The 17,638-nt window shown below is 39.9% G+C and overlaps 1 protein-coding gene across 1 annotated transcript in view; it reads left to right on the plus strand.

The window, feature by feature from the left end:
• Positions 1-17,638, plus strand: part of LOC120401373 (protein eyes shut homolog) — a 676,185-nt gene that overhangs the window by 91,690 nt on the left and 566,857 nt on the right. The gene's annotated exons all lie outside the window — the stretch shown is intronic.

The raw sequence follows: 17,638 nt of genomic DNA on the forward strand, positions 1-17,638 counted from the left end.
AGAATTCTTTGAGGGGTCAACAAGCATGTGCACAAGTAGATATAGTGTACTTAGATTTTCAGAAAGACTTTGAGAAGGTCTCTCACCAAAGGCTCTTAAGCAAAGTAAGCTGTCGTGGGATAAGAGGGAAGGTCTTCTCATGAATCAGTGACTGACTAAAAGATAGGAACACAGGCTAATAATAAATGGTCAGTTTTCAGAATGGAGATAGATAAATAATGGTGTCCCCCAGGGGTCTGTACTGAGACTAGTATTATTCAATGTATTTATAAATGATCTGGAAAAAGGGGTAAACCATGAGGTAGCAAAATTGGCAGCTGACACAATTACGCAAGATAGTTAAGTCCAAAGCAGACTGTGAAGTGTTACAAAGGGATCTCACCACACTGGGTGACTGGGAAAAAAAGGGCAGATGACATTCAATGTTGATAAATCCAAAGTACTGCACATTGGAAAACATCTCAACTATCATATAAAATAATGGGGTGTAAATTTGCTGTTACCAATTAAGAGAGGGATCTTGAAGTCACTGTGAATAATTCTCTGAAAACATCCAGTCAATATGCAGCAGTCATCAAAAAGCTATCAGAATGTTGGGAATCATTAAGAAAGGGACAGATAATAAGACAGAAAATATCATATTGCCTCTATATGAATCTATCATACACCCATATCTTGAATATTGCATGCAGATGTGGTTGCCCTATCTCAGAAAAGATATATTGGAATTGAAAAATGTTCAGAAAAGGGCAACAAAAATTACTAGGATTCTGGAACAGCTTCCCTATAAGGAGAGATTAATAACACTGGGACTTTCCATCTTGGAAAGAGATGAGTAAGGGAGGCTATGATAGAGGTCTATAAAATCATGACTGGTGTGGAGAAAGTAAATAAGGAAGTGCTGTTTCATTCTCATAACACAAGAATGAAATTGAAATAAAATGAAATTAATAGGCAACAGTTTTAAAACAAACAAAAGGAACTATTTCTTCACACAATGCACAGTCAACCTGTAGAACTCTTTGCCAGAGGATATTGTGAAGGCCAAGACTATAACAGGGTTCAAAAAAGAATTAGATAAAATAATGGAGAATAGGTCCATCAATGGCTATTAGCCAGGATGGGCAGAGAGGTGTCCCTGGACTCTGTTTTCCAAGAAGTTAGGAATGTGCAACAGGGGATGGATCACTTGATTATCTGTTCTGTTCATTCCCTCTGAAGCACCTCGCATTGGCCACTGTCGGAAAACAGGATACTGGCCTAGATAGACCTTTGGTCTGACCCAGTATGGCTGTTCTTATGTTCTTATGGAGATATTAGTAATAATTCTTATATAGCACATTTCATCAGTACAAATTGAAGCACTTTACAGGGAGGTCAGTTTCATTAACCCCATTTTACAGGTGAGAAAAGTGAGGCACAAAAGAGATGAAATGACTTGACCAAGATCACCCAGCAGTAGAGCTGTGTGACTAATGGAGTTTTTGGCTCATTGGCAATTCTGAAAAATAAAAAAAATTGGGTCAACCCTAAAAAGTTGTCAAATTTAAACCCCAGAAGAAAAAATGTTTTTAGTCAGCCAATGTTTTGCTCAACCTAAAATGTTGAGTTTTGTTTCAATTTTGACCATTTTAAAAGGTTTTGATTTTCTAATTAAAGGACATTTCCAAACAAAAAAAATTTGAAACAAAAAACAAATATTCGCTTCGAAAATGTCAAAACAAAAGTTTTGACTTTTCTGCGTTTTTTTTTAAATGTGAACAATTTCATTAAACCAACGCACATTCAGAAAATGTTTATCAAATCTGCATTTTTCACTGAAGAAATTTTCAGCTGTTGAACTTTGCCCAGCAATACTTGGCAGGTCATTAGCTAAGCTGGGAATAGAACCTAGGTCTCCAGAGTCCTAAGCCAGTGCTCTAGCCCATAGGTGATGTTGCCTCTCATATTTCAGGGGTATTGTGAATATAAAAAAATAAAGCTAATAAGGCATTCAGATACTTTGCCTATGTAGTAGCTTCATAATAAACTTCATGGAATCTCTGGTGCGTCTCCCTTTTCAGAGTCAACACTCTACACAGGTAGGGTGTTTTGGTTTTGATTCTTTTGTTTTGTTTGTTTTTTAGCTCTAATTTTTTTTGTTAGCTTGTTTGTAGAGATTTAATGGGTTTCAGAAGAGTGTGTATATAATGCATTAAAGAATTTCTGGGTCACAAAACAAGCTATTGTGACACTTAAGGAATAAATGTTTTATAAGAATCTGCCAATCCTCACATCTGACTCCACAAGATGAAGATGCATGTTCATTGAGAGCTTTCCATATCCATATTATATTGATATTGCAGCATTCATTATATAGGTCAGATTTTCAAATTTTGCAAGCAAAATCCAAATTTGTGTGAGCAAATCTGGTTTCTGAATGCACACAGCTGGGATTTTTTGCATAAAGTTAGATGTACACAACTACTTCTGTGAATTTAACTTTGACAATCTATCTGCATATGTGTATATCTAGACAGCTTTCATGAACTTTGAAAAAAGAGACATTAGTTGCAATAAAACAATTCTTATGTTTGCTATCATATAAACATGAGTATTTAAAATTAAAGCACTTCAAGCTTATAATTTACAGACAGTAGAAATTCATACTTTTTAGGTAACCAGCTTACATAGATAATAGTGAAATTTTGGCTTTTCTCTTGCTTTTTGAAATGTATAAATTACAGGCACATAGTTATGAACTGTAATCACTCTGCTTTGCATAGGACACCTGGCTTTACCTGCTTTTAGAAGGAGTTGAAATGAATATTATCACTTTAACCAGACAGATGGTTTGTGCTCAATTTTGAAAAATCAGCACCTAAAGCAAGCCTAAAAAACATGTGCATGCGTAAACAGGTTAAGTATATGCTCAGAAATAATGCACATCAGAATTCAGCTTGAGCTCATTGTTTTGGTACTTTGTAAATAACTAGCTACTTGTAATTTAGTTTCTTGCATCACACACTAGTTTTTTTCCTCTTACTTTGGTATTAGTTTTGATAAATACAAACATATAACTTTGTGTGATAACAGTGAACATTTCCCAACACCACAAACCCCTGAAAGAAAACCTTCCTAGTCAACTTGCCACCTTAAAAAGATCAGAGAGATGTAGCAGATTTTTCAGCATGCTTTGAAAGATTACAGGGAATTTCTGGGGTTAGCAGCACTTGAGAAAAATCCCTGTTCCCAGCCCCTTCATATAAAAGTCTAGGGATTGTCATCTGTTGGGGGTTTGTGGTGACTGAATAGCTATCTCCTAGGCACCCAGGACCCAATCCATAAACCACTTGGAAACAAACAGGGCTTTAACTTTTTTTGTAGGGGAGGGGGTACAAAACATTTTTTCCCTGCTCCTTCCCGCCCAAATATAACTCCTGGTGATCATGGCTAGCCTGGGGTTTGTTGGAGTGGGTAGTCAAGTGGATTCTTTGGCAAATGCCTCAACTTTGACTGACTAGATATAAATAGCGTGTTTCCATCCATCTGCTATTGAAGTGGAGCTGAGATATTGGTGCTGGGTACTGTCCATAGTTGCCAATCTTTAAGAAAAGTTTTGAAGGGGCACTGTGACAATTGGGGGTCCTGAAAGCTGCTGGCATGGGAAAGAGGGCTGGGGTCTACTGCTACGTCTAGTCCCCTAATTGCATCTAGGAAGTTTGAAGGACTAAAGGAGAGGCTCCTAAAGACCTTTGAGACAGGAGAGGAAGCCACTGAACAAAAGCATAATTAAGGTAGGAGTAAGAGATCAGTAAGACCAAGAAAGAAAAACTACTCCCTGTAAAGAGGATAATGAGGAGAGTAGTAGTGACCAGAGCTGGAGCTGAGTGTGAGAAAAAGGGATCTGCGCTGGAGATCATTTACTCGAAGCAACCTTTTTCCACTCCCATCCTCCACTACCTCTTCACAGATGCCCCTTGGGGTCCCTAGATCTACCTACCCTAATCTTGCTGAGCTCCAAAGTCTGGTAGGTCTCTCCTGGTAGCGGGGGCATGTGTGTAATTATAGGGTGAGAGGTGGGAAGGAGTATGTGAGGAACTATATTGTTTCTTCCCACTCACCCAACTTTATCTCCTGCCTGAAGAGGGAAGAGCAATGAAGGAAGTACTGTTGGGAATAGAAGGGAGGAGGGTTCGGAAGGGAGCTGGGATAGGACATAAAGCAGAAGGAGAGGTGGCGGTGCAGAGGACACTGGCCCACCGGAGCTGGGGGAAACAGACCGGAGAAGGGAGTTCAGGGTGCAGGTGAGCTAAGGAGTTTAGGAAGCAGAGCTTCATGTGGAAAGGATGAAGAGACTCGGTTCATGTCGGGAGAATAAAGGAAAGGAGCCTGAGAGGAGTGTGAAGGTTTGTGATGGGTGCTTTGGGGTAGAGAGCACAGTAAGGCCCTAGGGGAGAGTCAGGAAACACGGGGCAAAAAAGAAATGACAACATATCCGAGTGCTAGAGGAGTATTTTTAAATCTGTGTTTTAATGCAGAAACCTTCACTACATCCTGAATATTTGACTTTCAAAATACTAGCTTTACAAACTCTCTGTTTTTTGGCAGCATTCGTCTTTTTGTAATTTAATTACAAGGCCAGATCTACACTAAAAATTCTTGAGAGTGTAATAATGTTGCTTAAGGTTGTAATTTAAAAACCCCACACAAATCTGTATATCAGCAAAAGCCCTACTTACTGCTAATGCAGTTATGCACTTTTTGCTGGTATAGCACTTTTTTTTTTCAGGAAACTTGTATAAGCTTCTGTAGATAAGGCCTTATGCACAACTCCAAAATAAATGTTTACTAGAAGCCATTAAACCAATGGAAAGGCTGATGTGGACACTGTTATCACTTTATTTTGGCTGATTATATAATGATTGCCCTTTTATTGCTTTAATTTTAACTCTTCATGGCTGATGAATCTCAATGCATTTATTTTGGGTTTGAGTGCTTTGTACATCAAGTCTGTCCAACCCTTAAAAAAGTCAGTGCTTCAGCTAGCATAAATTGGCATGGCATCAATGGAGCTATGCCAATTTACAGTATCTGAAGACATGTCCCCAAGTATTTTAGCATATACAGTAAGCAAACAAAAAAAAACCTGAAAAGATGTAAAATATTTGAGCGAAATTCAAGTTGTCAAAATGAAAAATAATCGTTATGGCTTGAACAAAATTCATTTCTTTTCACAAAGGATTCACTCCTTGCTAGTATTTTTTTCATTGTACTGTAAAGTACACTTTCATAAATGCAAGACTTCACCTTCATTAATCGGGTGGCTGTGTAGTATTGCAATGACCTGTGTCAAAGATTCACTGCTGCCTGCCAGCTCAGGAACACTGCAAAAAAATAGAAAATACTAATGTAATGTACTTCGGTGTCTGGAAGAATTAGAAGCATGAACATGTTTAATTTACCTTAAATTCACAGAAATATCAAAATTAAAGATGGAAAAGACCTGTTTAGGTCTTTGATTCCATTTTCCTGACAATGCAGAATGCTTTCCTCCCATGGAAACTTTCCTAAAGTTTTGTCTAGTCTAAATTTATATGGGGTTTCTATAAAATGACGGGATTTCTACCTCATCCCTTTGTAGATTATTTTAAAAGCATAATTAATGTGTTGAATCTCTTTTCGTTATATTCTGTATACATTTTCTATTTAACCCCAGTTACACACACTCTGTTCAAATATTGGCTACATTATGCCCCCAGCCTGACCCTCCTTAACCTTCATTTAGGACATGCTTTTAATTTGTTCTCATAAATCAAGTGCTTAAGACTCTTGATCACTTTTGTTGCTGTTCTCTGAATTCTGAGCAATTTGTAAATATCATTTTGGTAATAAGTTGTTATGGTCATGTTGGTCCCAGCTCAAAGGTTTGTGTCTCTCACCAACAGAAGTTGGTCCGATAAAAGATATTACCTCACCCAATGTATTGTTCTGGTAATAAATTGAACAGAACTCAATGCATTAGTCCAGGTGCGTTGGGTCTGATTCTTCTGCCAAAGATGCAGTTATCCCTCGGTCTGTGACAGGATGCCTCTGTGTATGCAGCCTAAATTTGCATTGGCCTGTTTCACTACTAAATTGTATGGCATTCTCTGGGATAACTTATTCTTCACTGTTAGTCAATTACTAAGGATATTTGTGTTTGAATGATTTTCCCATAAACTCCTTAGTCTGCATACTGAATTTCCAACATGAATCTTATTTTGTTTTGTACTTCTAACCCCTCTTTTATCACTGATACATTTTGGGGTAAGAGGCCCTTTCACTCCCTCCGCAGTTTTCTGGAGGCAACAAGCTGCCTCCTTTCCCAGCTTCTCTTTTTTGTAAGGGCTGGCAATCTCACCAATCCAAAGAGTGGGTCTTCTGCAGGAGATGGACTGGCCAGGCAACATTGAGCAACCATGTGACTCTTGTTCCCACTGTGCTGTCTTTGGGTATGTCTACACTACGGGATTATTCCGATTTTACAGAAACCGATTTTTTAAAACAGATTGTATAAAGTCGAGTGCACGCAGCCACACTAAGCACATTAATTCGGCGGTGTGCGTCCATGTACTGAGGCTAGCGTCGATTTCCGGAGTGTTGCACTGTGGGTAGCTATCCTATAGCTATCCCATAGTTCCCGCAATCTCCCCTGCCCATTGGAATTCTGGGTTGAGATCACAATGCATGATGGAGCAAAAACAGTGTCGCGGGTGATTCTGGGTAAATGTCGTCACTCAATTCTTCCTCCGTGAAAGCAATGGCAGACAATCATTTTGTGCCCTTTTTCTCTGGATTGCCCTGGCAGATGCCATAGCATGGTAACCATGGAGCCCATTTAGCCTTTTTTCACTGTCACCGTATGTGTACTGGATGCTGCTGACAGATGCGGTACTGCAGTGTTACACAGCAGCATTCATTTGCCTTTGCAAGGTAGCAGAGATGGTTACCAGCCCTATTGCACTGTCTGCTGCTTTGGAAATTGGTGATGACGGTTACTAGTCATATTGTACCGTCTGCTGCTGTCATGGGTGCTCCTGGCTGGCTTCGGCCGGGGGCGCATGGTCAAAAATGGGAATGACTTCCCAGGTCATTCCCTTCTTTATGTTTTGTCTAAAAATAGTGTCAGTCCTGCCTAGAATATGGGGCAAGTCTACTAGAGAACCAGAGAGCACAGCTGCTCCAGGGCAGAGCCCCAGATATCCCGCAGAAATGATGAGCTGCATGCCATTCTAGAGGGTGCCCCTGCAACAACTCCACCCATTGCTTCCCTCCTCCCACACCCCTCCTGGGTTACTGTGGCAGTTATCCTCCAATTTGTGTGATGAAGTAATAAAGAATGCAGGAATAAGAAACACTGACTTTTTAGTGAGATAAAATGAGGGGGAGGCAGCCTCCAGCTGCTATGATATTCCATGCAGGACATCTCCATTACTCATTAAAAGGTGGGGGGCAGAGGAGCACAGCCTCCCACTGCTATGATAGTCCAGAATCTCTATTAGACATAAAAGGGTGGGGGAGAGGAGCTCAGCCTCCAGCTGCTATGATGAGGACAGTTACCAGCCCTATTGCACCATCTGTCAGGACTGAATCTCCAGGACATAAAGCTTAAAGAAGGGAATGACCAGGAGTCATTCCCATTTTTGCCTAGGTGCCCCCGGCTGACCTCACTGAGGCCAGCCAGGAGCACTCACAGGATGATGACGAGGACGGCTATCAGTCATATTGTACCATACCGTCTGCCACCGGGGAGGGGAGGGGAGAGGATGCTGCTGTTTAGCGCTGCAGCACCCCATCTACCAGCAGCATCCAGTAGATATACGGTGACATTGAAAAGAGGTGAGAGACAATTTTTTTCCCTTTTCTTTGGGGGGGGAGAGAGAGGGTAAATTGATGACATATTCCCTGAACCACTGGCGACAATGTTTTTGACCCTTCAGGCATTGGGAGCTCAGCCAAGAATGCAAATGCTTTTTGGAGACTACAGGAACTGTGGGATAGCTCGAGTCCTCAGTCCCCCCTCCCTTCCTCCCTCCAGGAGCATCCATTTGATTCTTTGGCTTTCCATTACGCTTGTCACACAGCACTGTGTTGAGTCCCTGCTGTGGCCTCTGTCTATCATAGCCCGGAGATTTTTTCAAACGCTTTGGCATTTCGTCTTCTAGAACAGAGCTCTGATAGAACAGATTTGTCTCCCCATACAGCGATCAGATCCAGTATCTCCCGTACGGTCCATGCTGGAGCTCTTTTTGGATTTGGGACGGCACGGCCACCCATGCTGATCAGAGCTCCACGCTGGGCAAACAGGAAATGAAATTCAAAAGTTTGCGGGGCTTTTCCTGTCTACCTGGCCAGTGCATCCAAGTTCAGATCGCTTTCCAGAGCGGTCACAATGGTGCACTGTGGGATACCGCCCGGAGGCCAGTACCGTCAAATTGCGGCCACACTAACCCTAATCCGACATAGCAGTACTGATTTCAGTGCTACTCCCCTCTTTGGGGAGGAGTACAGAAATCGGTTTTAAGAGCCCTTTATATCGATATAAAGGGCTTCGTTGTGTGGACGGGTGCAGGGTTAAATCGGTTTAACGCTGGTAAATTTGGTATAAACGCGTAGTGTAGACCAGGCCTTCCAGTAGTATGGGGCAGAATACATCTGTGCTATTAAGGAACACCTCAGTCCTAGCTCAGGAGGGTCCTGTTCCAAAAGCAGAGTTTCCCATAAAGCAAGGTATGATTTCCATGAGGCTGAGTAAGTTTCCTATTAGCCTGGTACACTAAAGGGAATTTCTTCCTTATTTTTCATAGGAACAGTGCTGCAGAGTTGTAAGGAATTTCACAGAAAGGGGTAAGCTACTAGTGCCCTTCTTCTGCCCATTATTGTTAAGCATGAGGATTGTTCGGCATAGAAGGCAGAAATGCTGGTGTCTTTGATCTCTCTGGGCCACTTTCTGACAAGGGCCTATGAAGTGAACTGACATGGCAGAGGATATTCTCTCACCCTTACCCAAAGAAGAGTGCCCTTTGCTCCCTGGGATCAAGAGATTCTTTCTCTCCCCTGCACCATACACAGCAAGAGAAAGTGAAGACCTTTGCGTAAGCTTGAAGTTGCTGTGAGCAGCAGATAAGAATTCACAAAATTCCAGGTTGTAACACTGTGAATGGCAAGAGTTTGAGTTCTGTTCTGAATTTCAAATATGCTGTGTTGAAGTGAGTTACTCCATCTGTAATTTACTGGATAACAGCAATATGTAAAAATGGAATATTAGCCAAGAGAAATAATGTTTATATTAAACATCAGTAAACATAATGTAACACACACTTGAAAGAGGAGGTACACTGAAACCAAATTATTGTATCTCCCTTCCTTCCCCCTCTCCTAAGAAGTGGGGATTTTCTAAGCACCTCATGAGGAGTCAGCATATTCCATAAAATAGAAGGCTTACTTACCAGTCTGTAACAATCTAACCCTTTGAACATTCATTCAACAATCTGAAGCAGATGAGATTTATCTAGATAGCAGCTCAATCAGATTCATTGGAGCAGTTCTGCAAAGCAATCAGACACAGATAACAACAAAACCTTAACATATTTGCCACTTAGAAAGCCAGGGTAAATTGTCTTGGGGAAAATGATCTCATTCTTCCATTGAGAAGAAGTCTCATCTCTGAATTTTTCAATATCTGGAATGTCAACATGATGTTTTGGAACAGATTTTTGCACTTCAGCACTGTGATAGCAGATGCCTGGGACAAATTGGTTGCAGAATTAGACGTCTAAACTAGGAAGATGTGATCATTCCTGTAAAAGATAAGTAGCTAACTGCTCTGTTAATCTGGTATGCTCTTCAAAGCACCCAGTTTTCAATAAATTACAGAAGGAGTTCTACACTAATTAGGGAGCAACTCAATTTATGCTAATTCTTGTGTGTTTAGAATAATTTAATAGCAAAGGATTAACAGTAATTTACCTTGCCTCTCAGAATTTCATTTTCATAGTGTTTAATTTCTCAACCACTGCATTCTGTAACTGCTGATTTTTTTTCCAAACTACAAAAGACTGGTTTAATCTATCACTGCAATAAGATACTGTTCAAATAAAACAGATCTTATTCTTAATTTTTCTTCTATGTTTTTCACTCCAAAGCTGAAGACTACAGAATTCCTCTATCGTACAATGAAGTTGATTGTGTTTTCAACCTCATTCAGTACTTAACTTTAATTTTCTTTTAATGCAAAATATTAAGACATATGCAATGTATAAAATGCAAAGCACAAGTGTTTGAGCCTCCAATCCATCGCACATATTCAACTCCCATTGACTTAGTGAAGGTTTTGTATGCACAACAACTATAACACTGATCCCAAACCAATCACCATGGGGCAGAATGAAGTAGGAAATAATTAAATATGCAATTTTGCATTATGAGATACTGTACCACTTTTATGTTAAGGTCCATCACTGTCAAATTTATTACTTTGTAAGATTAAAAAAATCTCAAAATGTCTGTGAACCTGAAACAGAAATAGAAGGAAATGAATTGAATTCTCTACTGTAAAAGTTCACTTTTTTTTATGGCACAGGATTATCAGCTTGTACAAATCAAAAAGGGCCCAGTTAAGGAGAACAAGAACTGAAAATCTAGCCTTGAAGGTAAAAGTGATAGTGGGAGAATGCTAGCTCTGGGGCATCACTCCTCATACTCAGAAATTTGTTCAATCCCTTTTTCTGTTGATGTTATAGGTCAGGACTCTGCACAGTTAGGAGCCAGAAGCAGAGTCCTAAAGCAGCTATACTCCATGATATACTGCCCTCCAGAGGCACACAGAAGTTGTCAAACTCTAGTACAGTGACCACTAGTAGCTCAAAGAACGCTTTTTGGTGCTTGGCAAAGCCTGAGTTTACTGCTCAGATGGTTGGCTATTATTTGTTTCTAACTGCTAAATCACATTAAAATCCATATATAAGCAACTGTATTTGCCACACTGATATGTGTGGTTGGAAATGGATGAGGGATTTTTTCCCATGGTGACAAATTACAGGGTTATTGATTCATGAAACACTTTCTATATTAAGTTGTGGTCTGCACTATGAAAATATTTGAGAATCCCCATTGTAGCAGAGCAAGAGATATAAAATTTCTAGAAATTTTGAAGGCATGAAAAAAACACCAGGGTTTTTTTAGGGGGATGGGAGATGTTGGGGAAAAATGGAAATTTTCAGAAACAATGAAATATCTTACTTATCAAAACTAAACTTTATTTACTTCTTTAAGAATAAGAAATGAATTATATATAATTGTTAGCACATAGAAAGTATGGATAGGTATATTTATGAATAAGTATAAATTCTTTATTTTTGAATGATAAATAAGTATATCTACTATTACAGCTACAGCTGCCCACTAAGATACTTAAATGTATTTTTTGCCTGTTGTCACATCTCTAAAATGGGGAGGAGGGGGGAATGAAAAATGTTGAAAATAGAAAGCATTAAATATTGTTGGCTTGTAAATTAAAATGAAAGTTATATCTATAGAGCTCAAAAATAGTATGTAAAGAGAGACCTTATGTTATAATGCAGATACAGAAAAAACTCCTTTTTCTAGAGAAAAAGCTAAGAAAATCAACCTCCCATATTGATGTAATGTAGTTTACACAGCACAGTATTAAGGAGCCACAGTAAATTTGAGTATATAGTTTATGGTAAACATTAGACTCTTTAATAGTGCATTATCATAAATAGCATCATAATTGTAGGCAAAACTAGCCATCCTATAAACAAGTGTCATATAACTTAAACAGATTAGTTGCTAAATTAATCTTGGAAGTGCTAGCATAGCACAAGTTTTTTCCTTGTGACTTCTCTAATCAGAATCTGTGTCTGGAAGATCCACAACTTCTTATTCTGATCTTGGTCTTCATGTACTTCATTAAATTCAGTATATTTACAAACTGAAACAAGCTTCTCAACTTGTTCACCTGTTAGACACACACAATCAAGGAACGGGCTATTTCCAAACACTCACTAGATTCATATGCTGCAGAAAATGGAGCAATTTGAAGTAGATGAGAAGCTAGAGGAGTCAGAGGTTGTATTATACAAAGGCTTTGCCACCATGCTATAGTAGCAATGTGCTTGGTAGATTGCACTAGTGGACCAAATACCTGAAGAGGTTCTGTATTCTGCAAGGGTTGAAACTATTTTTCCAACATTGGGTCCAAAGTACTTTGTTTGTTTAGAAACCCAGTGAAATTCTTTAACAATGCGAACATCACTAACATTGCTACCTTTGAACTGTGGATCTAAGAGGTTTTTGCAGCAGCATGTATTGCTTTGCAGCAGAACCCTTCTCATCTATGAATAAAGTCCTTATTTTTACTTCTTCCTGACTTGACTGGAGATGCACTTCAGTTCTCAAAAACCAGTTGTCTTGACCATATGTGAGAAATCTCTGACAGAAGTGCTTTGTCTGATTCAGATACAGAGACTGCAGGAGCAATTGACTTTAGAATCTTCAGAGAATTCTGCAGGTGAATCCAAAGAGATCTCATCAAGTACAGTGTGCTATACACTTTTAATCTTCAATTATTAGAGTGACCATATTGCCAACGAGAAAATGGGACACTGCACGGGGGTCATCCCCATCCTTGTGTGGTGCTGGTGCGAGCTGCTCACCTGAGCCCCCTCCCAAACAAGGGGCTGGCCTGAGCCCTGCCACACTAGGCTGGTGTTGCTGCTCTTTCCACCCCACCCCCCGCAAAAAAAATGTCCCTGTTCACCCCACTAAGGGGGCATGCCAAGTTTTACCAAAAAAGTTGGGCATTTGTCCCATTTGCTCTTGATCTGATGGTGAGTTGGCAAGAGCAAATGGGACAAATGCCCCCCCCCGACACACACCAAATTAGGATGCCTGGGACAGGTCTTTAAAAGGGGATGGTCTGCAGGCAAAACAGGATGTATGGTAACCCTATTGATTATCCCTGTTTCTTGAAGAGCTTCTTTGTTTTTAAAGAACCTTTCAAATGGCATCACTACACCAAAACATCTTGTTTTTCTAGAAAGTTTGTCATTTTATTCTTGCCATGGTTTTCTTCCACTGTCTTAAATTCTGCAGCTGCATAGTTTAGAGATATGTTATAACATTCTGAAGTTTTCTAGATGTTTTCCAGTGTGCCCAACTTCATGAAATCATTACAAAGCAAGTTTAGGCTGTGGGAAGGACATCCAATTTCAGTAATATGTGGATATTTGTCCATTGTGAAATCTCAGGTTGCTTTCATATTACTGGCATCATCAGTAGAGCAAATGATTACTTATTCCCAATCTTCTTTAGTACTTCATATATTTCGCTAGTAATATACTTTGCAGCACGTCTGTTCTCTCCTCTCCTGTTTCAATGCTTTTGTGAAAAAAATTGGTGCTAGCTCGAAGTTTGATTCTTTCTCCTCATTTGTCCACTTATCTGTACATATTGCCAAAGTGCTTCATTGATTTTTTTTTTCCTTGCACAGTTACATATTCATATTCTGATGGTAGAAAAAACTTACTCAAAGAATGTGTGCTCTGTAACTGATGTGATGGTCTTAATAGTTTAAATGCTGCCTGCTACTAACTGTTTTCAGTGACTGATAATGAAGTACCAGAAATGTGTATCGCTCTTATGAGAACTTGGTCAATGTTTTTGTTGATATTCAGGTGGCTATAAAAGAAGTCATTTTTAGGCATCTTTTAGATATAGTTGGTTGAGATGCCTGTTGTTTTCCTGATGACTGAGGAGCTGAACTTGAGTGTACAACACTTCCAGATGGTGATGTCACAGAAGAACTACTACTTCTGGATTGAAAATGTTTTGCAAATGCAAACAGTGTTAGTGTCATCTACCTCATGCTCATCATCTTGACCTTCATTTTAACTCGGGAAATATTGCTTAATATCTGCAGGATGTTTCATGCAGGCAAAGATGTGTTTGGTCATCCTAGTAGATTTTGGAATGCATATTTCATTTGGCAGTATTTACAAAACACAGGTATCATTTTCTCTGAATTACTTTGTGTGCGAACTCTTCCATATGTTAGATGATTGATCACACCAGTTTGAAAATAATAAGAGCACCTCTATGTTAAGTGTGGTTGGTTCCTCCTGTGAATCTCAATGTCAGGACTCAGAAGCACGGTCCATTCCAGCCCCCCAAGACTGTCTTCTGAGGCCCTTTAGGCACTGGGGTCTTGCTATCAGCCCCAATGACTCTAGACAAGCAGGCAGGCAGCAGGTTGTTGTTCTCTTGTAGGAAAAAGGGTGTGAACCTTCTAGTCTCTTGAGAAGAGTTGATATCTCTGGGATGAGTGGGTGGCTCACCAGGGCCAGTCAGGAGGACAGCAACTTCAGGGTTGAGGCTGCTTCTCCTATCCTGCTCACATTGTCTCCTTAGCAACTCTATTTCCAATAGCCTACGGATGTGCTATTAGAATTTAATTTCTGAGAGAAATGTGGTTTTTGCATTTGGATAACCAAAGGCAAAATAATTTGTGCAAGAACCCCAAGTACAACACGAAAAAGGGTTGCCTCTTTTATATTACTGGAGCTTCTCTTCTTTGTAGATTTCTTGGATCTGCTTGCATGGGATGCTAACTCCCTACCTCTTTTGCATCCCTCTAAACGCACGAGAGGAAGAGTAAAAGGAAACTGTTACCTGAGCCCTATTTTTCCCCTTGAGTATTTCCACAACAGACATCAGTGTCAACCTAATTCTGCAACATGAAAATCTCAGTATGTCATTGCCAATCATATCAGTCCTGAACTATGTCCAAGTGGGTCAAATGAAAGCTACCAATTCATTGATGTGGACACAGTGGTAAAATGAGGACTGATGTATGTCTGGAATTAAGCAGGAGGTTGCAACTTTTGTTAAACTTTAACACAAGGGAGGGATGTTACCCTCTCCTGCACAGACGCACTCACTCTCTCTCTCCTTCTCTCTCCCTTTCCTCTCCTCCTCCTATACCAGGCATTTAATTGGTTCCATTGCAGGTGTTAAAGGGCTCCTTGCCATATAACCCATAACACAGGGTAGGCTCTCCTCAGCCTCCCCCATCCCCCAGGACTCATCTGTGTGTCTTAGCACTGTACTGCTGCCCCTCATCCCCACCAGGGGATCAGAGGGTGCAGCAGGGAGGGTACCTCGGCCTGTGAGAGACACAAAGTCAGACCTCAGCCCGTGAAGGTCACAAGGTCACCCTATCATAGGAATCCAAGGCCAACCAATATCCTAGGTCTTTTACTTCTGGAAACTGTTCATTTTATTCTCTTAACTGTCCTGGGAACTTGCTGCAAGTTGTGATGAATAAACTCCACCCCAGTAACTCAGTTAGGTACTAAGCGTGTTCATACTTTAACCCACTGTGGCTTGCAGATGCTTCAAGGAAGGCAAAAAATTCCCTGGTCCTCTGCCAATTGGCCCATGGGAGAAAAAAATCCTTCCTGCCCTCCTAACCAGGTGATCAGCTAGACTCTCAGCATCTGTCAGGCCAGGTTCCCATTCATAGCTTGGGTGAGTATGGTGGGTTGCTAGAACGGAGCCAAAAGATGCTTCACATGGCCCCTACCCTGGGCTAACTCTTGGGAGCTGGGGAATGCTGGCTGATCAACACTCCTCTCCCCATATTACCAACAAGCACCAGTGAGGAGCTTCCTATTATCTCTTGGTGAGAATCTCCCTCCCTTGCCCCTGGGACTGTCCCATTTCACTGCCTGCCCCATTAATTTCCCTCACCCATTGATGTGGATGGGTGGCATTATTTAAAACTGTTTTTGTTGATATCCTATCTTTACTGAGGCCTCCTTCTGGCTCCTCTTGGAATAAATGTAGTCCTTATTGTATCACTTGTCTGGGGCTCTTTCACCTCCTTGTGTTTACATATAGAGCTTTTGAATCCGTGTAACACCGACAGACCCCAGTCATCAGCAGGCGGGATTGAACCTGGTATCTCTGGAGTTTAGTCCATGAGCCTCTACGTGGCCCTTAGCTAAGCTCTAGAGCAGACTCATTAATCTCTAAGTGGTCCAGTGCCACTAGAAGGGACAGAACACCACACTCAGGAGATGTGTGGGTTACATCAGCATGACAATAATCATAATAAACCAAAACCAAACAGGAACACAAAAATCCCTGACAGACTTTTTGCAAAATATTGACCAGTCACCCAAATGATTCACTTTTACATCAGAAAAATGTGGGGCGGGGTTTGGTAAGGAATATGCTATTTTATCCCTGGGTGAAAATGATGACATATCCCCTATAGGACATATATTGATATATTTTTTATTATCTTGTTGCGGGGAAACCATTCTAACCCGTCAGTCCAGACCAAATTTGCTGGTTTTCCACAAATATGCTCCAGAACATTGTTTCATCATGAAACCAAAGGCTTTTGAGTGTTTAGTGTGAATGATGGAAAGGATCTGACAGGTGCAAAATCAGAAATATGGCAAAAATTCAAAGTGAAAATAGGAAAGGTTTTGCCTTTTAAACCACCAGGAAATATGTTATTTGGTTTGATTTACATCTGTTTTGTTTTAAATTGTTTTACAAGTGAAGCACAATTTGGGCTTGCCTTGCTTACATAAATAGGTGCCTTCTGAGAGATGTAGTGAACTGTTATGGAATAAAATGCAAATAAAATATTATTGCACAGTTTAAGTATTTCATGACATTTGGTGATCCTGAAAACATAAATACGAAAAGTGATTTTCTCCTTAATCAAATGACTGTTGAAAGGGATTGAACAGAAAAATACAACCAAATATAAGCTTCATATGGGATCACTTCTATTTTATAAATGGACAGTGTTGTTTTTCTTGTTTTATTAACACAGAAGACATGGAATATGATACTTTTTTAATAAAAAAGGAAAGCTCACTTATAATCTCTAGGGTTATCTCAGTGATATCTTAAAACAGCTGATATAGTCACTTGATTTTTTTTATTTTTTTGTGGCTCTTGCAGTACACACAAATATTACTAATCCACTCCCTATCCATTATGTAATGGTTTAAAATAAGAACTAAATTGAAAAGGAGTTCTGATTAAATTGTATTTTGTGGCAGATCTGCAATAGAATGACAGTAGTTGTGCAAATGTCAGTGGCTACACTGATGCAATATTTTTTTGAATAGAGCCTACTACACTTCTTTGAATAGCTACCTACTGTAGCAACTTTAAAAATTCTAGACCAGAAGTACCGCTGGTACACATCAGCTGTGCCAGTTTACACCTGCTGAGGGTCGGGATCACTATATTTCAAGTGTGGTTAAAGTCAGACTATGGATTTCACTGTCTTTTGATTTCCCCAGTTGAAATAGCCATGTGATGGAACTAATATAATTTATGGTAGTTATATTTACAAATCTACCTACACAGAAATATTATAAAATATTAATATTAATAATATAATCCGCACACTTAAAAAAATAAGTTACATGCATGCAATACTTTGAATCTAATTCTTCCAGGAGCCAGACTGTAGTATGTTCCAAAGGCAGCCAACAATTGGGAGTTCTTGATATACATCCTAGCAAAATGACAGAATAACAAGCAAACAAAAGGGGTGGGGACAATT

This window comes from Mauremys reevesii, linkage group 3 (genome assembly GCF_016161935.1).
Source record: "Mauremys reevesii isolate NIE-2019 linkage group 3, ASM1616193v1, whole genome shotgun sequence".
Lineage (NCBI taxonomy): Eukaryota > Metazoa > Chordata > Testudines > Geoemydidae > Mauremys > Mauremys reevesii.